This window comes from Sminthopsis crassicaudata, chromosome 2, assembly GCF_048593235.1.
Source record: "Sminthopsis crassicaudata isolate SCR6 chromosome 2, ASM4859323v1, whole genome shotgun sequence".
Lineage (NCBI taxonomy): Eukaryota > Metazoa > Chordata > Mammalia > Dasyuromorphia > Dasyuridae > Sminthopsis > Sminthopsis crassicaudata.
In genome coordinates this window covers 177887043-177907661 of record NC_133618.1, presented here as the reverse complement: position 1 = coordinate 177907661, position 20619 = coordinate 177887043, and positions in this window count along the sequence as shown.

Sequence of the window (20619 nt, the reverse complement as noted above, 5' to 3'; positions counted from 1 at the left end):
TGCCCCTGCACACAGCACTCCTGAGAATTCTTGCAGTAAGCTATCAGCATTTCACTCGATTTACACTCATCCCGGCAAACTCCATTTTTTTCACATTTGGGACGAAATATAAACTTGGAATCTGAGAAAAAATGAAAAGAGATGGGAAGACAGTTCAATAACATTAGAGTCCAAATGATTTCCCCAGCCTATTAGAAAGATCACTGGCTCAAGTCAGAGAACATAGATTCAAATCCTACCCCTGAGGCTCATTACTTTGTCAAATCATTTAACTTCCATAGACAAATGAGGGAATTAAACTAAGTGGTCTGTGAAGTCTTCCAATTCTCATCTGCTATCCTAGTCTACAATCCTCTGATCAGTTAATTGTTTGCTCAACTGAGAACCCAGGTTAAAATGGCTGGGGTTTTGACTGAATTATCCTGCTCAGCTTAGCTCAAATAGAGGAGTGATTTCTTGTGGACCAGAAATTCATCCATCCAAAAACATAATCAAATTTTCTAGTCGTTTCTCCTAAGGAAATGCTGGTGCCTTAGATCAGCCTCTGAGCCTAGATGGAGAAAGCTCTTTAGCCTTTCAGCCTTGAAGTCTGAGGAAGTTTTTAGTCCTAGAGCTTCCTTTGGTGCTTAATCAGAAAAGTAGTGACCTGAATCTTAATGTGGCAGTTTGTCACCCTGGAAATTATTCTGACCAAGACTAGAAAGGTGGTGTCCATGGTATGCCCTCTGAGCTCTACTAGTGAAGGCTATGGCCTAAAATGTTTTATATCCCCTTGCTGGAGATGTTCTTATTCTTGGAATGCCCTCTAAGTTGTGTGCCAGAGAATACTCTGCAAAGGGGATGACATAACATCTGTACTTCACTGGGGAAGTAAGAGTCTGCTTAGGCCTTAATTAGGAAAGGTATCACCCTGGACCTCCCTCCTGAATAAAAAACTAGGGAAATGAGATAGTTTGTCAAACAGTTTCTGAGTTCTAAAGGAGAATATTATGCACCAGAATGCTGTGTTTAATAAATATCAAATAAATTCTTGTTGAACAAATGAACATGAGGTCATTTCTTTGCCATAATAATAAAGTTGTTCATCACTATTGCGACTTATCTACCTAATGCCTTCTTTGGTCTGATTTAGAAAATACTCAGTCTCTATCTTCCAGGAGGATCCAATCTAGATTTGTACCTAAGAGCATTTGATACATATAAGCTCATGCTTATATGAACCTTGGTGAAAGATCCATAATAAAATATCCAAGTGACTTTAACAAGTAACTTAACAAGTCTCTTTACCTTTCAGGGGCTCAAATCTCCAAACCATAAAATTAGGAGAAATTGATAAAATTATCCCTAGTGGTTTTTCTAGCTTAAGACTTCTATTCCCTATGTATAGCTATCCCAAAGATACTAATTAAAGAATTTATTATTAAAGGGAAAAGTTAAAGGAACTAGAATTGGCCAGCTCCTAACAGGACAAGTCTAATGGGATGGTCATCAACTATTGGAAGGGTTGCAATACTAAGGCCATTCACAAAATAATACCAAGACACAAAATTTTAATGATTATTCATCAAGAGGATGACACTGCCATCCTGAAAATTAGGATTTCTGCTTGGATTAAAAAGGCCTGCCCTGAGTATAAATGGAGACCAAGGTTCTATAATGGTTGAAGCAACAGGAATACCAAGATTGGTCTTTTCAATGCTGTAGTACATCAAATTCCCTTTGCTATGCAGAATATCTATAAAAACCAAAGGCCACAAATCATAAAATTACAAACTATCAGAACTAGAATGGCTCTTTAAGATTATCCAGTCCAATCACCTCATTTTACAGAGAATAAATAAATTATAGATTTAGTGGGAAAAGGGACTTCAAAAACCATCTAGTTTTTTTATTATACAGTTGAGGAAACTGAAGCCCAGAGAACTAAAGTGATTTTTGTTCAAGGTCACAGAAATAATAAGAGTCAGAAACAGGAGATGAATTCAGGCTTCAAAAACAATATTCTTTCTACTGTACCCACACCAGGCAAGCAACTTACCCAGTGTCATAGATTTTGCATGCTAACAATTGGCAGAATCAGAAATTGAATCCAAATTTCTGAGTCCAAAATCCAATGTGTTTTTCTCTATAAGACATTGAGGATCCCTTTCGCTACTCTTAGAACTGTGAGGCATTGTGGTAGCAAACAAGATGGTTGCATATAGAGCCACTTAGGACAAGAGAAAAATCCCAAAATAAAAACATCAAGAGAAGAAAGAGAATAAGTGTCAAGATACCACTGGCTAGATTAATATGTCATCATCTGTGCATTTTAATGTCCATGAGCTCTCTGCAGGACAAGATTTCCATGGAAGTTTTTCATATTACCTATTAGTACTTGATTCAGAAAGAATAAAATTCCAAAGAAAATGGAAATGATCTTCATGGCCAAGAATGTCGTCAGAGGCAGGAGCAACAGGCCCTGGAAAAAAACAGAAGACTTTATGACTATAAGGTTGACAGCTCTTGTGACTAAAGCCCCATGGCTGAAGATCTATTATGACATTAACCCAGTGTCTAAGAAACCTTGAGCTTGTATAGGAGGGAAATCTTCCAATTTAACTCATTCTACAATACTAACATCATTTCAAATCCTGGCTTTGGAGACTCTTCATCTTCTGAATGGCTGTGTATGGGCCATCACCACTAATCTTACCTACATGGAAGACACTCAAGTTCAATCAGAAATCAGAAATGGACAAACCATCAAAAAGTTGTGGAGAAATTACCTGCAAGTCAGGAGATTTTATTAAGTGTTCTGCAGCAGAACCTGCTATAATGAACAAAGAAGAATGTTTTATAATAGATATGCTTAGAATTTTTATGAGATTTAGGTGATTCAGAATTAAATCAACTATTAGATTTGTTGATAATACACAATTCAGCCCATGCTGAATACCCACACAGTTGTGAAGATATGCTCTTTAGTCTCATCTCTATCTGACTCTCACTGTTCCTTGTTCCAAGAAAAGAGTCGGCACTGGTGATAATCTCAGAAAACTAACTCTAGAGAGCTACAACCTGATTCTGAGGGACCCAAGGTAGGCAGGACCAATACTATTTTATACTCTGGAATCCAGACAAAGGAAGCTGACCACCTCTAGATATACGAATCATGAATATCAATCACGATCAGCCTCTCCTGATCCCTCCAACTGCTAATGTCTTCACCTCCAAATTTGTCTTGTATCTGTTTGGTATTTATTTCATACATGTTTGTCTCCCCTACTGACTGAAAGCACCTCAAGGACAGGAACCAGTTTGCTTTTGTCTTTTTTTCAAAGAGTATAGAATGTCTGGCACCTTCAGTTCAGCTGGTTTTCAATTGTGTATTTCTCTTCATCACCCCTTTTTGGAGTTTGATTGGAAAAAATACTAAAGTGATTTGGCACCTTCTCCAGCTCATTTTATAGATGAGGAAACTGAGGCAAACAGGGTTAAATGGCTTGCCTAGGGTCACACAGCTAGTAAGTCTGAAGTCAGATTTAATAATTATCTGTTAATTGGTTAAGATAAATAAGGATAAATGCAACCTCTTTGGTTTTGGGGAAGGACTTAGGTATTTGTTATTCATTCTATTTTTTTCTATCTGCATAGCATCCCTACCTCTCCCTCGGTGGAAGAGATTTCACTGATAATCAGTATTCATTGATATAACAATTACTTGCTGTTATTATGATCAGTATTTATTGGTATAACAATTGTTATGATAATCATCATAAGATAAAGAATATAGAACAGACCATAGGACCAGAAACACTTGATTTCAAGTCTTCCCTCTAATACATACAAGTAGCATGGCTAAGGGTAAATTAACTAATTTCTTACCACTTATGAACTGTTCCCTAAGACTATAAAGCAATTGATAAGTTGTTCATCTGAATCAGTATAAGGAGCTTCCATATAAAATATCCTCTCATCTATAAAATCACCCACCTCAATGGAATGTTATTATTCTATAAAATTTAATGAAAAGCTGATTGTAGAAAGGCCTGGAAATATTACATGAACTGATACTGAGCAAAACAAGAAGAACTAGGAAAACATTGTATACAATAACAGAAAGAAAGCAAGAATGTGCAATGATCAACTATGAAAAGCTTGGTTCTTCTCAAAGGTTCAGTTACCCAAAGCAATCCCAATAGACCTTGGACAGAAAATGCCATCTGTATCCAGAAAAAAGGAATAAGGAGACTGAATGTAAATCAACACATGCTATGTTTCTTTCTTTTTTCTTTGTTTTTTTTTTCTCTCTCCTATAGTTTTTCCCTTTTGCTCTGATTTTTCTCTCCCAATATGATTATAAAGCAATGTGTATTAAAAAATAAATAAGCTTACTACAATAATTATTTAAATAAAAGTAAAATAAAATTGCCTATCTTACAAAAATAGTTATAATTACTGGCAAGACAGTAATTATCAAATACCTTTATTTCTCTCTTTGGGATAGGCATTTATTCGAGCTGAATTAAAGGAATAGATAGAAACCTTATCAGAGCTTTTTCCATCAGGTCTCATCATCTTTAAGCAAATGGTCAGACTGAAATTATTATTATTTTAAAAGCTAACATGTATATATAGGGTTTATGTGCCAAGTACACTGCTATGTTTTACAAGTACTTCCTCATTTGATCCTCACAACCATCCTGGGGAAATAAGTTCTATAAATAAACCATTTTACAAATAAGGAAATTGAGGCAAAGGGAAGTTAGAAAATATCTGAGGCTGGATTGGAACTGAGATTTTCCTGACTCCAGATCCAGTGCTATGCTAGACAGAATAAAAAAATATTATTTTTTTTTAGAAAAGGATGACCAAAAGCATCTACCAAGTTCTCATTGCTCAACATGTCAGAATATGCTTTCCAAAAAGCAAGAGGCTCACTTTAACCCACTGAACTCTAACTGAACTTTACTTCCAGAATTAATGCTAGTTTTTCCAGAATGTAAAGTCCAGATCATTCTGCTTATTTCCACCCTCTTTTTCCTACCTCAACACAATGATGGTTATCTATTCCTTTTGGAATGTTGTTGCCGTCTCCCTGGAATTATACTCTTCTAGCTCTTGCCTCTTCTGACTTCCAGATGACAATTTTCACTGTACCCTTGTTTGCTTTAAATAGACCTCTATAATAACTAATCATATTCATGAGATGGCTGCCCTGTGATGGCCCCTGGCAATTGAACATACCTGAGGCAGGATTTTTATTATTAGCTAATCCCTCCCCTTCATCTGATCAGTAGAAATTCTGTTGGAAGAATTATATCACTGAATTACTAAACAAGGCAATTATTCAAGGTTTGCCTCAACTACTTCCATCTAAACTTAGCTGAGGATTTACAACATACAAAATCACTTACATTGATTAGTTTCCTACACATATTTCTTATGATGGGAGGAAGTTCTAGTATTATTATCTCATTTTTCCCAAATGAAGAAATGGGAGCTTAGAGAACTGAAGTGACCTGCCTAAGTTTATACAACTAAGGAAAAAAAACAACAAGATTTGAATGAAAGTCTTCAAAATTCAAGATAAGCATTTCAATGTCACATTAGCTATACCTATAGATAATGGGATTTCATAATTGAACAAGACTTCACAGTTTATGTATATACATATACATGTGTGTATGTGTAAGATCCTCCTGAGTTTATTGTTTGTCAATTATGAACAAAAATTTTTGTGATCAGTGAAACAAAATGCCCCTTACAGACTCTTTCACAGATAAGGTCTCTCCCTCCATATTTCCAGATCATTCAAGTTCCTTGGAAAATATACCAAAAGAATAGCCCTATTACTGAATAATCCTCTAATAATAATAATTAGTCACAGCATAAAACAAAAAAAGTGTGATTATAAAAGATATGTACTACTGTGATGAAGAAGATTCAACACAGGGTCAAGATCAACTTCCTTTTGGGTGGGGAGGTAGGGAAGTCTCCAGATGTTCCTTGAAGATGACATTGAATTAATTGCCTAAAGCCCTGATACACTGGAGAGCCTCCTTAAAGAGTTCTGTAATCATTCAAAGCAGTTTTGGTCTGTCCTTCTACATGGTCAAGGCATTGTATATAGAGAAAACCTATTGTCTATATTTCAACATGCATTTCAATGGATACCCTATAGAACTCTTCCATTGTCTTCAACAATGAGTATACTGTAGTGACAGATAATACAGAGAAACAATAGGCTGGTTCAAGAATAACAAAAAATGAAAAAATAAAAAAGACTGAATTGCCTTTGGAAAATTCAAAATTCATGAAAGCAAAGACCCATCTTTCCAATATTAATTTTTTTTTGGTGATGCTATATGACTATAAGTCTTAGAACACTAAAGATATGTATCACACAGAGTGCAATGGAAAGATACATTGTCTGAATCGTGACTCCCAAAGAGAACATAAGCTCCATAAAGCCCTTACCTTTTCCTATCTAAAACAGGGGGGCCAGACAACATATAGTCAATTCAGTTATCTGTTTACAGATTGTAGTTTCAGAGAAACTAGGGAATGCCCCATACTGGAATAGTCCTCCTGGCTATGATGTTGTAAATTTTTTTTGCCAAATATAATCCTTCATCACCGAATCATAGAAATGTTTTAGCAGTTCAGTCATCTGTTTGGGAACTGTAGCTTTAGGAAAACTAGGAAATGCCCCACCCCCTGGAATAGTCCTCCTGAGTATCATCCTGTAATTTTTCTTTTTTAACAAATATAATCCTTCACCAAATCACAGAAATATTTTAAAGTAACCCATATTGCAAAGATATTTCTACACTAAGATACCCTTCTAGGGATACTTAGAAGGTACAGTGAATCAAGTGCAAGAGTTGGAATTATAAACACCTAAAAGCAATGCCTGCCTCTGAAATTTATGAGCTTTGTGACTTAACCTCTATCTCCCTCAGTTTTCTCAGCTGTACAATGATAAAAATAACACCCCTTCTCCTAGTGTTGTTGTAAGGATCAGTTGAATTAATAAATATAAAGTCTTCTGCAAACACTAAAGTATTATTAAATTAGATATTTTTATCATTAGAAAAAATTAGTGTAGTATTGATTAGAGAAATGCAATTTAAAACAACTCTGAGGTCCCACCTCATACCTATCAGATTGGCTAGGAAGATGATGGGAAAAGATAATGATAAATGTTGGAGGGAATATGGGAAAACACATTGTTGCATTTGCATTATTGGTGGAGTTGTGAAATGATGCAGCCATTCTAGAAAACTATTTAGGAACATGACCAAAGGGCTATAACACTGCATATTCTTTGATCCAGCAGTGTCTTCGCTGGGTCTGTAGCCTAAAGAGATTATAAAAAGAGGGGAAAAGACCCACATGTACAAAAATGTTTGTAGTAGCTCTTTTTGTAGTGGAAAGGAACTGGAAACTGAGTGGATGCCTATCAGTTTGGGAATGGCTGAATAAGTTATGGTTTTTGAAAGTAATGGAATATTATTGTTTTATAAGAATTGATGAGCAAGTTGATTTCAGAAAAGCCTGAATTTACATGAACTGATGTTGAGTGAAGTGAGCAGAAACAGATGAACACTGTATGCAGTAATAATAAGATTATGTGATAATCAACTATGATGTATTTGGCTTTTTTCAACAATGAGATAATTCAAGGAATCCAATAGACTTGGGATGAAAAATGTCATCTGCATTCAGCTAGAGAATAATGGAGACTGAATGTAGATACAAGTATAGTATTTTCACCTTTTTTGGTTATTGTTGTTTGCTTGGATTTTTTTTCTTTCTCATGGTTTTTTCCTTTTTAATTTGATTTTTTTGTACCACATGACAAATATGGTAATATGTTTAAAAGATTAAAAAGATTTGCACTTATTTAACCTATATCATATTTCTTGCTGTCTTGGGAAGAAGAAAGGTAAAGGAAAGAGGGAGAAAAATTTATAACACAAAGTTTTACAAAAATGAATGTTAATGTTTAACATATATTGGTCAACCTGCCATCTGGGGAAAGGGGTCGGGGGAAGGAGGGCAAAAGTTGGAACAAAAGGTTTTGCAATTGTCAATACCAAAAAATTACCCATATATCTTGTAAATAAAAAGCTATAATAATAAAAAAAAAAAAAAAAGAAAGAAAAGAAAAGAAAAGAAAAAAATGAATGTTAATACTGGGTCTAATTCTCAAATAAATCATAAAATAGGGAAAATCTTGTACACAGAAATAACAGAATTGTGCCATGATCAAGTATTGATGAGAACTAGATAAGGGGTACCTAAATGAAATTAGGTTTAATTGAGGTCTAGTGGCAGGTTCAGGGTACAGGGAATCAAATGGAGCTCCCCTGCAACCCCTTTGGATTTGGCGCAAGGATACAGAGTTAAATGAGGTCTAGTAGCGGTGCAAGAGTCCCCTTTAAAGGAATTTACAGACCCGAAAACCTAGATTGATAAAAGAGGTTTATTATGGGGTTTGGAAGTAAGGTTAAAAGGTGTTAGGTAAAGAGAGAAAAGACACCAGAGCCAGGGTGGTTCCAGTGGGCAGAAATCCTTTGACATGGCAGGAGTAAGGCTGCCATGTTTAGGACCTCTGCAAAGAGAGGACTCCAGTTTGGCTCTTTTATAATAGAGGGCTTTGGACAAGCTGAAGGGGCTCGTGGGTGGAGTCCCAGATTGGCTTCAGGCTGGGTTTCAGCCAGGGTTAGAATTTGAATAGAATTCAATGGGTTTCTGGACTGAGCCAAATAACAAAGATGAAAACTGTTTGTGTTCAGGGTGGAGTCCTCTCCCTGAGGCAGAGTCCAAGGAGGTTTTAAGAGTTTTGGGGTTTCCTCATCATTATGATAGATTTGGTTCTTCTCAGCAAATCAGTGATTCAAGACAATTCCAACAAACTTTGGATGGAAAACACCATTCACATCCAAAGAAAGAACTATGGAGACTAAATGTAGATCAACACATACTATTTTCACCTTTTTTTTCCTTTTTATTCTGATTTTTCTCTCCCAAAAAAAATATTATACATGTAACTGGAGAAAATAAAAATAATAAATAAATAAATAATGGATGTTGAAAGCTATAATTAGAAAAATAAAATACTATTTTTAAAAAGACAGAAGTGATGAACAGGCTGATTTCAGAAAAGCCTGAAAAGACTATAAACTGATGCTGAATGAAAAGAGCAGAAACAGGGAAACATTGTACAAGATTGTGGGATGATCAGTTATGACAGACTTAGCTCTTCTCAGCAATTCAGTGATCCAAGGCAAATTCCAATAAACTTTGGGTGAAAAATGTCATCTTTGGGGACAGCTAGGTGGCGCAGAGGATAGAGCACCAGCCCTGAATTCAGGAGGACTTGAGTTAAAATCTAGTATCAGACACTTCACAATTCCTAGCTGTGTGACCCTGGGCAACTAACTTAACCCCAGCCTCAGAAAAAGAAAAAAAAAAATGTTATCTTCATCCAGAGAGAGAATTATGGAAAGAAAGAAATATGGAGAAATATGAATGCAGAACAAAACATATTATTTTCACCTTTTTTTTCCTGCTACCTTTTGCCCCCCTTTTCCATGGTTTTTCTCTTTTGTTCTGCTTTTTTTCTTTTCCAATATGATTCACATTAAAAGTTGTACAAAATGAATATGCATGTATAACCTAAATGTTTTTTAATAAAAGAAGAAATGATTGGTACTGACATTTCTGAAAAACAGTCACTGACAGGAGAAGAGAGGAATAGGAAGGAGAGTATAAAGCAACTAAAGGTGGGTTATAGAATAAGAAGACCAAGGATCAAACTTGGGCCCTAAAACAACTCAGTCCTTTAATCTTCATTTATTTTTCTTCTATTTCTGTTTAATTCATGTTTCATCAGTTCATACAAGTCTTATCAAGTTTCTCTGAGACCATCCCTTCATCATTTCTTATAACTCAAGAATATCTTATCATTCATATATCATAATTTATCTATCCATTCTCTCGCTAATAAGAGGGCCCCCATTTTCAATTCTTTAACACCATAAAAAAAGAACTCATATAGATCCTTTTCTTCTTTCTTGAGCACTGTAAGATATAGTACTAAGAGCAGTATCATTGAGTCAACAAATATGCATAGCTTAATGTATTTAGGGACATGGTTCCAAATTATTTTCCAGAATGACTGCACCAGTTCACAATTCCTCCACTAATGCATTAATATACCTGTTTCCCACAGCTCCTCACAACATTTGTCATTTTCTTATTTTGTCAATTTTGTCATTCTGATTCTCCACCACTATATAACCCCCACCCAAAAAATTTAAGAAGTAAAGGACCCATATATATAAAAATATTTTAGCAATTCTTACTAAACAACTGAAAATTAAGAGAGGTATTCATCACATTTGCATCATTCCAAAGCTTTAATTTGAAATTTAATCCCCAATGCACATTTGCATTGTTCCTTTCCAACACAGATTGCTTATTTGTACCTGTGTCCCTACTGCCTAGCACAATGCTTGGCACATACTAAATACTTTTTAAAAAATATATGTTGCTTGGGGCAGCGAGGTGGTGCAGTGGATAGAGCACCAGCCTTGAATTCAGGAGGACCCCGAGTTCAAATCTGGTCTCAGACACTTAACACTTCCTAGCTGTGTAACCCTGGGTGAGTCACTTAAACTTAACCCCAGCCTCAAAAAAAAAAAAAGAAAGAAAGAAAGAAAGAAAGAAAAATAAAATAAAATATATGTTGCTTGATTGATTGAGTAGGTACACATAACTTCCCTGAGTCTCTGAATGTAATCAAACAATTTTAGATTTGGAAGGAATAGGAGTAGTCCATCTAATCCTTATACCTATATCTAAAATCTATGCCTAAAAATCTATCTATACTTATAAAAAGAATCATCATTGCAACATGCCCAGCATCTTCTAAGGTAGTCCATTCCACTTTTAGATATTCCTGTTAGGAAAATTTGGATTTCTTTGCTTGCTTGTTTATTTCTTTATTTTATTTTTTTTCCTGACCTCAAACTTTGTTTCTATTCATTGCTCTTCCAGCAATCCTCTGGAGTCAAAAACAACCAATCTAATCCTTCTAGCTGATAATATTTAAAATACTTGAAGATAATTGTCATATTCCTTCCATAGCCTTTTCTTCTCCAGGGTAACCAACTCCACTTCCTTCAAGTCAACCTCATATGACATGAACACACTGGATTTCCTCACAAAGATAGTCATCATCCCAGGTCTCCATTAATAGGATCCCTGAAAGGCCAAGATAAGTTCTATTGAATCTGGAAGTAGCTGAGAATTTAGGATTTGGGAAGGAAAAAAAGTGGAAGGACTGGATCATTAGGCTGAGAACTAAAAGCATTTTAAAGAGTTTCAAATCCAACCTATTCATTTTTCAGATGAGGAAACATTGGACAAATTACTTCTCATCTCTGAGTCTTTAGACATAGAAGAATGAAATTATTTGGTTTTGTGGATGGTGATAAAAGTCTTACTACAAGTAGATGCAACCATATTGGAGGATGAGAATTGGAAAAAGTTGGGAAGCCTCTGACTCTTATTTGGTATTTTATTTCTATCATCACCACTATTGCATTTCACCTTCTGGATAGGTTCAGATCCCTGTGAAGCAAAACACTCTAGTTTTCACAAAAACCTACAGTAAAAGAGAAAAACTTATCAGCATTAGATATAGGACAGTCATTCTAAGTCTGGAGCTCTAGATGTTCACTACAGGAGCAAGAAAGGAGGTAAAGAAAAGGCAAAGAAAAAAAGAGAGAGAAAAAAAAAGGAGCCAAACCTAGAAAAAAAGAAGAAACTTTCTAAATGTATACAGTTTATGGAAAGAACAAATCTCAGAATCTCATTTTGCTATGGTAGCTATTTTTTTGGCTCTCTTATCTCTTAACTGCTAGGTGGAACAATGGATAGAGTGGCAGACTTGCCAAGTCAAGATGATCTGAATTTAACTCAAGATTAAGACATTTACTAGTGACTTTGAAAAGGCATTCAATTGCTAGCTATATCTATTTCCTCATATATAAAATGTAGATAATAGCACTTATATCATAAGGTGTTAACTAAGATAATATATTTAAAATGTTTTGCAAATTTTAGGTGCTTAGCTATTTAGGTGCTAGCTATTTAATTATTTTTCCTCTCCATCTTTTATTATTAGGACTCAAATGTTGTTTGCACTTAAAATGACCTCCAAGTCAGTCATTCCCAGGGGCAAAGAACAAACAAGAGGGTACCTATGATAAAAATCTGTTCTATTTTTTCTTCACCCTGGCTAAGCAGAGCTCTTTGATCAATGAACCTTCTAGCACAAAGATGTTATCTCTTTCACTCCCTTCAGGATGTTTCCTGAACAAAATCCTCAAGAAAAGATCCGCAAATGATTTGATCTTGGTAGTGAAAAAAGAGTTTCAATTTATGTTTTACTTAAATTAACATCCAATTGATCTCCAAGTCCTCCATTCTCATTGACTCACTCTTGGTCCTTAGTTTGGGATCTTCATCATATCTACTAGGGACAATAAAAGCACAAATGATAGGATCCCATGAAGAAAGGAATGGGAAGGCCAATTGGGGAAGCAGGTATCACGATTTTTAAATTTTGAAACAAAGCTTTAATTTGAAACTTAATCCCTAAACAATTAGAGCAGGGTGAAACAAGGTTGCCCATTATCATCTTTACTATTCAATATTGTATTAGAAATGCTAGCTTTAGCAATAAGAGAAGAAAAAGAGATTAAAGGAATTAAAGTAGGTAATGAGAAAACCAAATTATCACTCTTTGCAGATGATATGATGGTATACTTAGAAAATCCTAGAGAATCAACTAATTATAACTAATAATAATACTATTAGTAATAATCCACAACTTTAGCAAAGTTACAAGATACAAAATAAATCTACATAAATCATCAGCATTTTTATACATCACTAACAAAATCCAACAGCAAGAGATACAAAGAGAAATTCCATTTAAAATAACTGTCAATAGGATAAAATATTTGGGAATCTATCTACAAAGGGAAAGTCAGGAATTATATGAGCAAAACTATAAAATTTCCACACAAATAAAGTCAGATCTAACCAACTGGAAAAATATCAAGTGCTCTTGGATAGGTCAAGAGAATATAATAAAGATGACAATATTATGTAAACTAATCTGTTTATTTAGTGCTATACCAATCAAACTCTCATGAAACTATTTTCATATGTTATATGAAAATATAACAGCAAAATTCATCTAGAAGAACAAAAAGTCAAGAAATTCAAGGGAATTAATGGGGGGAAAAAAAAGCAAATGAAGGTGGCCTATCTGTATCAGATCTAAAACTATATTATAAAGCAGTGTCATCAAAACCATTTGGTAGCTAAGAAATAGACTATTTGATTAGTGGAATAGGTTAGGTTCACAGACAAACTCAAAGACCCCAGCTTTTGGGATAAGAATTCACTATCTGACAAAAACTGCTGGGAAAATTAGAAACTAGTATGGCAGAAACTAGGCATTGACTCACACTTAACACCATATACCAAAATTAGGTCAAAATGTGTTTATGATTTAGACATAAAGAGTGATATTATAAGCAAATTAGAAGAACATAAGATAATTAACCTTTCTGACTTGTGGAGGAGGAAGGCATTTGTGACCAAGAAGAACTAGAGATCATTATTGATTACAAAATAGATTATTTTGATTATTGTTAAGTTAAAAAGGTTTTGTTCAAACAAAACTCATGCAGATAAGATTAAAAGGGAAGCAATAAACTGGCAAAACATTTTTACAGTAAAAGGTTCTGATAAAGGCCACATAATGGATTTAACATATATTTTAACATATTTAACATGTATTGGACTACCTGCCATCTAGGGGAAGGGGTGGGGGGAAGAAAAGGAGAAAATTGAAAACAGAAGGTTTTGCAAGGGTCAGTGTTGGAAAATTACCCATGTATATGTTTTGTAAATATAAAGCTTTAATAAAAAATTTAAAATAAAATTAAAAAAACAATTAGAACATAATAAAGACTAGAATAAAATTCAAGGGAAAGTTATACAGGGTAGATATCCCCCTATATGAGATATAGGTAGCACTACATGGCCTCTAAGGTTCCAGTCAACTCAGAAGTTCTGTGATTCAGAAACCAACTTGAAAGAAAACAAACTAGAAAAGAAAAAACAGCTATTAGAGAACAGAATTAGGCTTTCAAGTCAAAATCAAGAATACTGCCCATTAGAAGTTGATGCACTAGATGATTAGAAGATCTCCATGGCTCAGGTGAGTTTACTGGAGAAATAGATGACCAGCAGAAAGTGGACTGTAGGCCTTTAATCCTCAACCTCTTCTGGCACTGACTTTTCTCTCAATTAACCCAGGTTCAAGAGGTTAATCCCATGCATCCAGACTACCTAGAGGAATTCAGAAAAGACAAAAAAATTGTATCCATAAGGAGAAAAGGGCTACATCAGGGGAATCACATGGTTATCGTGGAATCTAGAATAACAAAAAGCAAAGTGCTGGTTTATCAATGTATTTCCACTACTATACAGACTAAGCACCTTCTGAACACTAAAACTAACTCTAGTTCTTCCGATGCAAATTTCTCCCAAAGAAAAACTTGTTAAGAAAATCCAACTCTCTAATTTTAAAAGGATAGAGGAAAATTCAAAATTGATGATTTCAATTACACAAGATTTTAAAGCTTTTCATGAAATTGATGTAGAAAGGATTCAAAGAGAAACTATAGAAAGGAAATATTGCATCAAATATTGATAAAAGTCTGATATTTAAAATATATAGGGCATTCACACAAATATGTGAAAACAAGAACATTCCCCAATAGTTTAGCAGTCACAGAGTATAAACTAACAGTGAAATATAAAATTTAAACAACTCTGAAATTTCATCTCATATTATACAAATTGACAATGACCAAAATAATCAATATTAGAGGGGCCATAAGAAGACATACATTCTTTGTAAAAGCTATGGAATGACCTAGCCATTCTAGATATCAATTTGGAATTATTTCAAGGAAAGTGGCTAAAATTATTCATACTCTTTGATCTAGCAATTTCACCATTAGGATTATACCCCTAAGGAGGTCTAAAAAGAAATAAATATATATTATTTGCTATAATATCCATTATATATCAAGAAAAGTTACTCAGTAAAACGGAGGGGTTTTTTTAATAATTTTTTTAAAAATACCTCCCTTTGGTTCTATATTCCTCTTATTGCTTTTAAAACTGATTCAGTGTCCCTCAGACTCTACATACCCACTCAATTCTAGTGAAAAACTATTTATTATTTAACTATGTTGTGGGGAATGGGCAGTGAGGAGGCAGAGGTCCAACACTAGACTCAGTCCCTGCCTCATAAATTTTACAACCTAGTCAAAGGATAAGTTAAATATGCAAATAACTATAAGAAATGTGTTCCATCCAACAGATTATCCAACAAAATAGAGAGATAATTAAAGGACCAATGGATCATAACTGACAGGACCTGGATTTTACTCCCAACTCTGTTAGCAGTGTGACAATAGGAAAGTTACTTCCCTCCTTCAGTGACATATATAATAATAATAATAATGTTTACTATATGAAAGGTCCCCTACACTCATAACATTTTATGTTTCATTGTCATTTTGAGATGGGAATGGCCCAAAGATTTCATATAGATTCCACCTAAGCCAGACTAGTAAGAATCCAGAGCAACAGGGAAATTTCCAAAGAATCAGAGATTTGCAAAAAGGCATTTGATATTTGCTTAATTTTTCATCAAAGGTCATATTGTTCTGCACAGAAAACTGGAAAGAAAACATGTGATGATACTAACTGAAAGTGAGTAAGGACTGATATTACTTGATTATGGTTCAGTAAAAAAGAGAGAGCCCAAATTCAACTTTGACTTCAGATACTTAGTAGCTATATGACCCTGGGCAAGTTGCTTAACCCTGTTTGCCTCAGTTTCCTCTTGTGTCAAATGAAGTAGAGAAGAAATGACATACTACTCCATTACCTTCTCTAAGAAAATCCCAAATGGAATCACAAAGAACTAGACACAACTGAAGTTATTGAATAACAACAGTCATTGTGGGCATTCTTTTTTATGCAGGGGCACAGTGGATGGAATGCCATATCTGAAGTCAAGAATTCTCATCTTCCTGGGTTCAAATATAGCATCAAACACTTACTGACACTGGGCACTTATGACACTGAGCAAGTCATTTAGCCCTTTTTGCCTTAGTTCCTCACTTGTAAAATGAACTGGAGAAGAATATGACTCCAGTATCTTTGCCAAAAAAATAAAAAAATAAAAAAATAACAAATGAGATCACAAAGGGTTGGACATGATTGGACAAGAATAACATAATGGTGGGCTCTGAGAAGCTGGGAGAGAAAGAGAAAAAGCAAGAGTTAGTATGCTGACTCAGAAAGACTTAAAAGCCAGAAGGGGAATAGCCTCTGTCCTACCCAGTTCCAGTTCTTCTTATTCAGTCCTTCTTCCTTTTTCTTCACTAACCCCTCATGTAGCTTAACTCATGTAGAAACTAGTACCCCCTTTGGGGGATATCAAGAGACTCCATCCACCAGAGAAGGATGATTTTATTTGATTACTGCTTAAATTCCCTTCTAAATTAAGAGATTCTATAATGAAAATTCTAATGATGCCTTTCTTTCTCAGTCATTTATCTAAGATTAAGACCTGATCAAGAGTTGAGCTTGATTAATCTGAATTGTTGAGATTTAATTCAACTGAGAAAATAGCAAGAGTAAGGCTAACAAGACTTTCCAAACTTTTTATCTATCAAGTACTTAGATAAGGAAGTATGTATCTAGAGGAACACTGATCCTGGGACTAATGGTCACTGTATCCTGGAGGTCACAGAGGCAATTGGGGTGGTGAGAAAAGAAATTAATTTGGAGTTGAACCAATTCTGGAATCCAAATTCTGCTTCTTATTAGCTGTGTGACCTTATATAAATCACTTCATTTCTCTGGATCTCAGTATCATCATCTTCAATTTACTTGAAGATATTGGATCAGACAATTTCTAAGCTATTGGTCCAATATCTCTTTATACTTTTTTCCCCATCACTACCTATTTTGGTCTCATTGTTGCTACTTAGTGTGAATTCACTATAATAGCCTCAGAAGAATTTACTCTCACTGCCTAACAGGACTTCAGTGTCACCTCCTAGTAGAACCTCAATCAATTCCCATTGTGAGCTCATTTTCATTGCCTTTGTAATTTTGTAATCATGTAAATGTGGATTTACTCTCACTGTCTGGTGTTTCTTTACTGTTTCTTCCCTGAATGAATCTATTTTCCTGTCTCTGGCTAGTATGAACAATCATTATCATCTGTGACCTATTCTCAGTGCACCATTACTTATTAGTATGAACTCACTATCACAGCTCAGACTGACCATATCTCTTTCTCACTGATGTGGTAAACTTTTAAGAATTTAAATGGAAATGTGATGGTGGTATTGAAAACTCCTCCTAGAGAATTACATGAACTAATACTAAGTGAAATTAGCAGAAATAGGAATTCATTGTACACAGCAACAGCAAGATTATACGATGATTGATTCTGATGGCTGTGGTTCTTCTCAACAATGAGATGATTCGGGTCAGTTCCAATGACTATGTGATGGTGAGAGCCATTTACATCCAGAGAGAGGACTGTGGGGACTTAGTGTGGTTTAAACATAGAATTTTCACTTCTTTTATTGTTATTATTTGCTTGAATTTTATTTTCTGCTTGAATTTTATTTTCTTATTTTTTTCCTTTTTGACCTGATTTTTCTTGTGCAGCAAGAGAATTGTATAAATGTACATGCCTATGTTGGATTTACATATATTTTTATCATGTTTAACATATATTAGATTACTTGCCATCTAGGAAAGGAGGTGGAGAGAGGGGGAAAAATTGGAACACAAGGTTTTGCAAAGTTCAATGTTGAAAAATTCCCATGCATTTGTTTTGAAAATAAAAAGCTTCAATAAAAAAAGAAATTAAAACCAAAGTAAACTCTTCCTAGAAGGGAAAATGTGATGATTCAAGTAATTTTTATATCTGAGTTACCAAAGGGAGCTATAGATTAAAATACCTGAAGAACTGGGCACATGGTGAATCTGTTGGAATCTATTTTAAGAACTTTTAGAAGTTGAAGAGGCAATAGATCTAAATGCGAATATTTCTTATGCTATATGGCATATCAACCATTTGGCTGATATCTAGATGACTTCAGAATAACAAAATGTAAAGATAGAATATTAAAGGAGGAAGGAAAAATCTGAGAATTTTTTTTCAGAAATGTTTTCCCGATAATCAGTGATCTAGTAGGAATTTGCTAAGTTGCAAATGAGAACATATATTCAGCACTTTTCAAATCTTAAAGTGTTTATATCAAATGCTATCTATTATAAGTGCTATGGGCTAAGCATTGTTCTAAGTACCACTAAAAAAAAAAAAAAAAAAAAAAAAAAAAAAAAATTCCTGCTCTCGAGGAGCAGATTCAAATCACAGATTCAAAACCAAACAAATACAAGGCAGTTTGAAGAAGAGAGATATCTGTATCTGGAAATATCAGTTGGTATTAGAATCTGAACTGAGCTTTGAAGAGACTAGGAATTTCAAGAGGCTGGGGTGATAAAGAAGAACTACACTCCAGGCAGGAGAAACAATATAAATATGGGAGATGGAATATTATTTGTGAAGAACAGCAAAAAAAAATAATTTTGACCAGACCAAAAAGTGTTTGAAAAGGAATGATATAAAAAAAGACCAGAAAAGGAGGGGAAAGGACCCACAAGTGCAAAAATGCTTGCAGCAGTTCTTTTTATGGTAGCAAAGAATTGAAAAATTAGTAGATGTCCATCAATTAGGGAATGGCTGAACAAGTTGTGGTATGTGAAGATAATGGAATATTGTTGTTCTATAAAAAATAATGAACAAGCTAATTTTAGAAAGGCTCAGAAAGATTTATATGAATTGATGCTGAGCGAAGTGAACAAAACTAGGAATACATTGTACACAAGAATGCTCTATGATCAACTATGAAAGACTTGGTTCTACTCAGTGATTCTGTGATTTAAAGCAATCTCAATAGACTTTGGACAGAAAATGACATCTGCATCCAGAAAAAGAACTAAGAAGACTGAATGTAAATCAACAAATTATATGGTCACTTCTTTTTTTCTATTTGTTTATCTCTCTCATGGATTTTTCCTTTTAGCTCTGATTTTTTTCTCCCAAAATATTTCATAAAGTAATGTGTGTTAAAAAATAAAGAAAAAAGATGTTATCCATTTTTAATGTAGTTTGTTTAAGCTCTATATATCTCAGAATCCTTTGTAAACTGTGAAGTCTCTGTTTTCTCATTTAGAAAATAGAGCAGTTAATTTGGAGGACCTCTAAGGTACACTCCAACTCTAAATCTACAATCTGTCCTGGAAGGCCCCAGAATAAGACTCTGGGTTTCAATCATGATTAACATAGTTCCTGACAGTGTGATATTGTAAAGTCCTTTCCCTTTCTTCTGCTTCACTTTCCCCTTCTGTACAACAAGGGCTTGATCTCCAGCTCTAAAACTGAAATAACAAAATAAATCTAGTTCTCTTGATCCTAACTGGGATAAATCCCACTTACTCCACTAGGTGGCACACCCTGATTACTTTCCCACTCCTGCTTTACTCAAGAAAAACAGTCCTGCAGGATTAAAGTCCCCCTACTAAGAAGTGGTGCTACAAGGCTTCTTGTGCTACAAGGCTTCTTGTGCTCATACTCTTTAGGTCATTAAAATCCCCACACTTACACTTCAGAAATGATTTTACTTTTACCTTAATTTACATGTGTAAATTATGTAAATCTTTAATGATATTCATTGGTACAATATGGATTTGGGTTTGGGATGAGTAATTTATTCCCATACTCAAAAGAAATTCAAAACACAGGACATCCATAAGCATAAATTTGACCAGAACAAACTTAAAACAGGATTTATTAACAATTCATAGCTATTGTTACTCTGTAACTCTGTATACTCTGTAACTCTGTATACTCTGTAACATATATATACTGTATATACTCTGGAAAGAGTATATATACTTAAACTTAATCAGACCATAAAGCACTTGGCAACACATAATTTCCATACTAAGAAAGGAGCTGAGGGTGCATTAGAGAGAAGAAAATTTCCCAGATAGGAATGGAATGGAAGCTAAGAGGAGTTTCTTTAATTTCATTATTTCAAAACATATTCCATTTCTTTTTTTCTGACTCAAATCAATATTGAATCAGATACTGTTCTCATCTGGTCAGGAGAAGCAGGCAAGTTAAGGACAATGGGAGAAGTGAGTGGTTAAGAGTTTGTGGACAAGTCCTCTTTTGTTGGTAACAGGGATGTTTCCGCTTTGGAGGAGACCAGAGAAGACACTGTGGCATCTATGGGATTTAGGTTAATTCTCTCTAGTTCCTTTGTAGGATCTGGTGACTAGAGCAGACCCATAATGTCATTGGTTTTGGAAACTTCCAAATGAAGCAACTCCCTCAATACAGATTGGTATGATATACCTACTCCACAACTT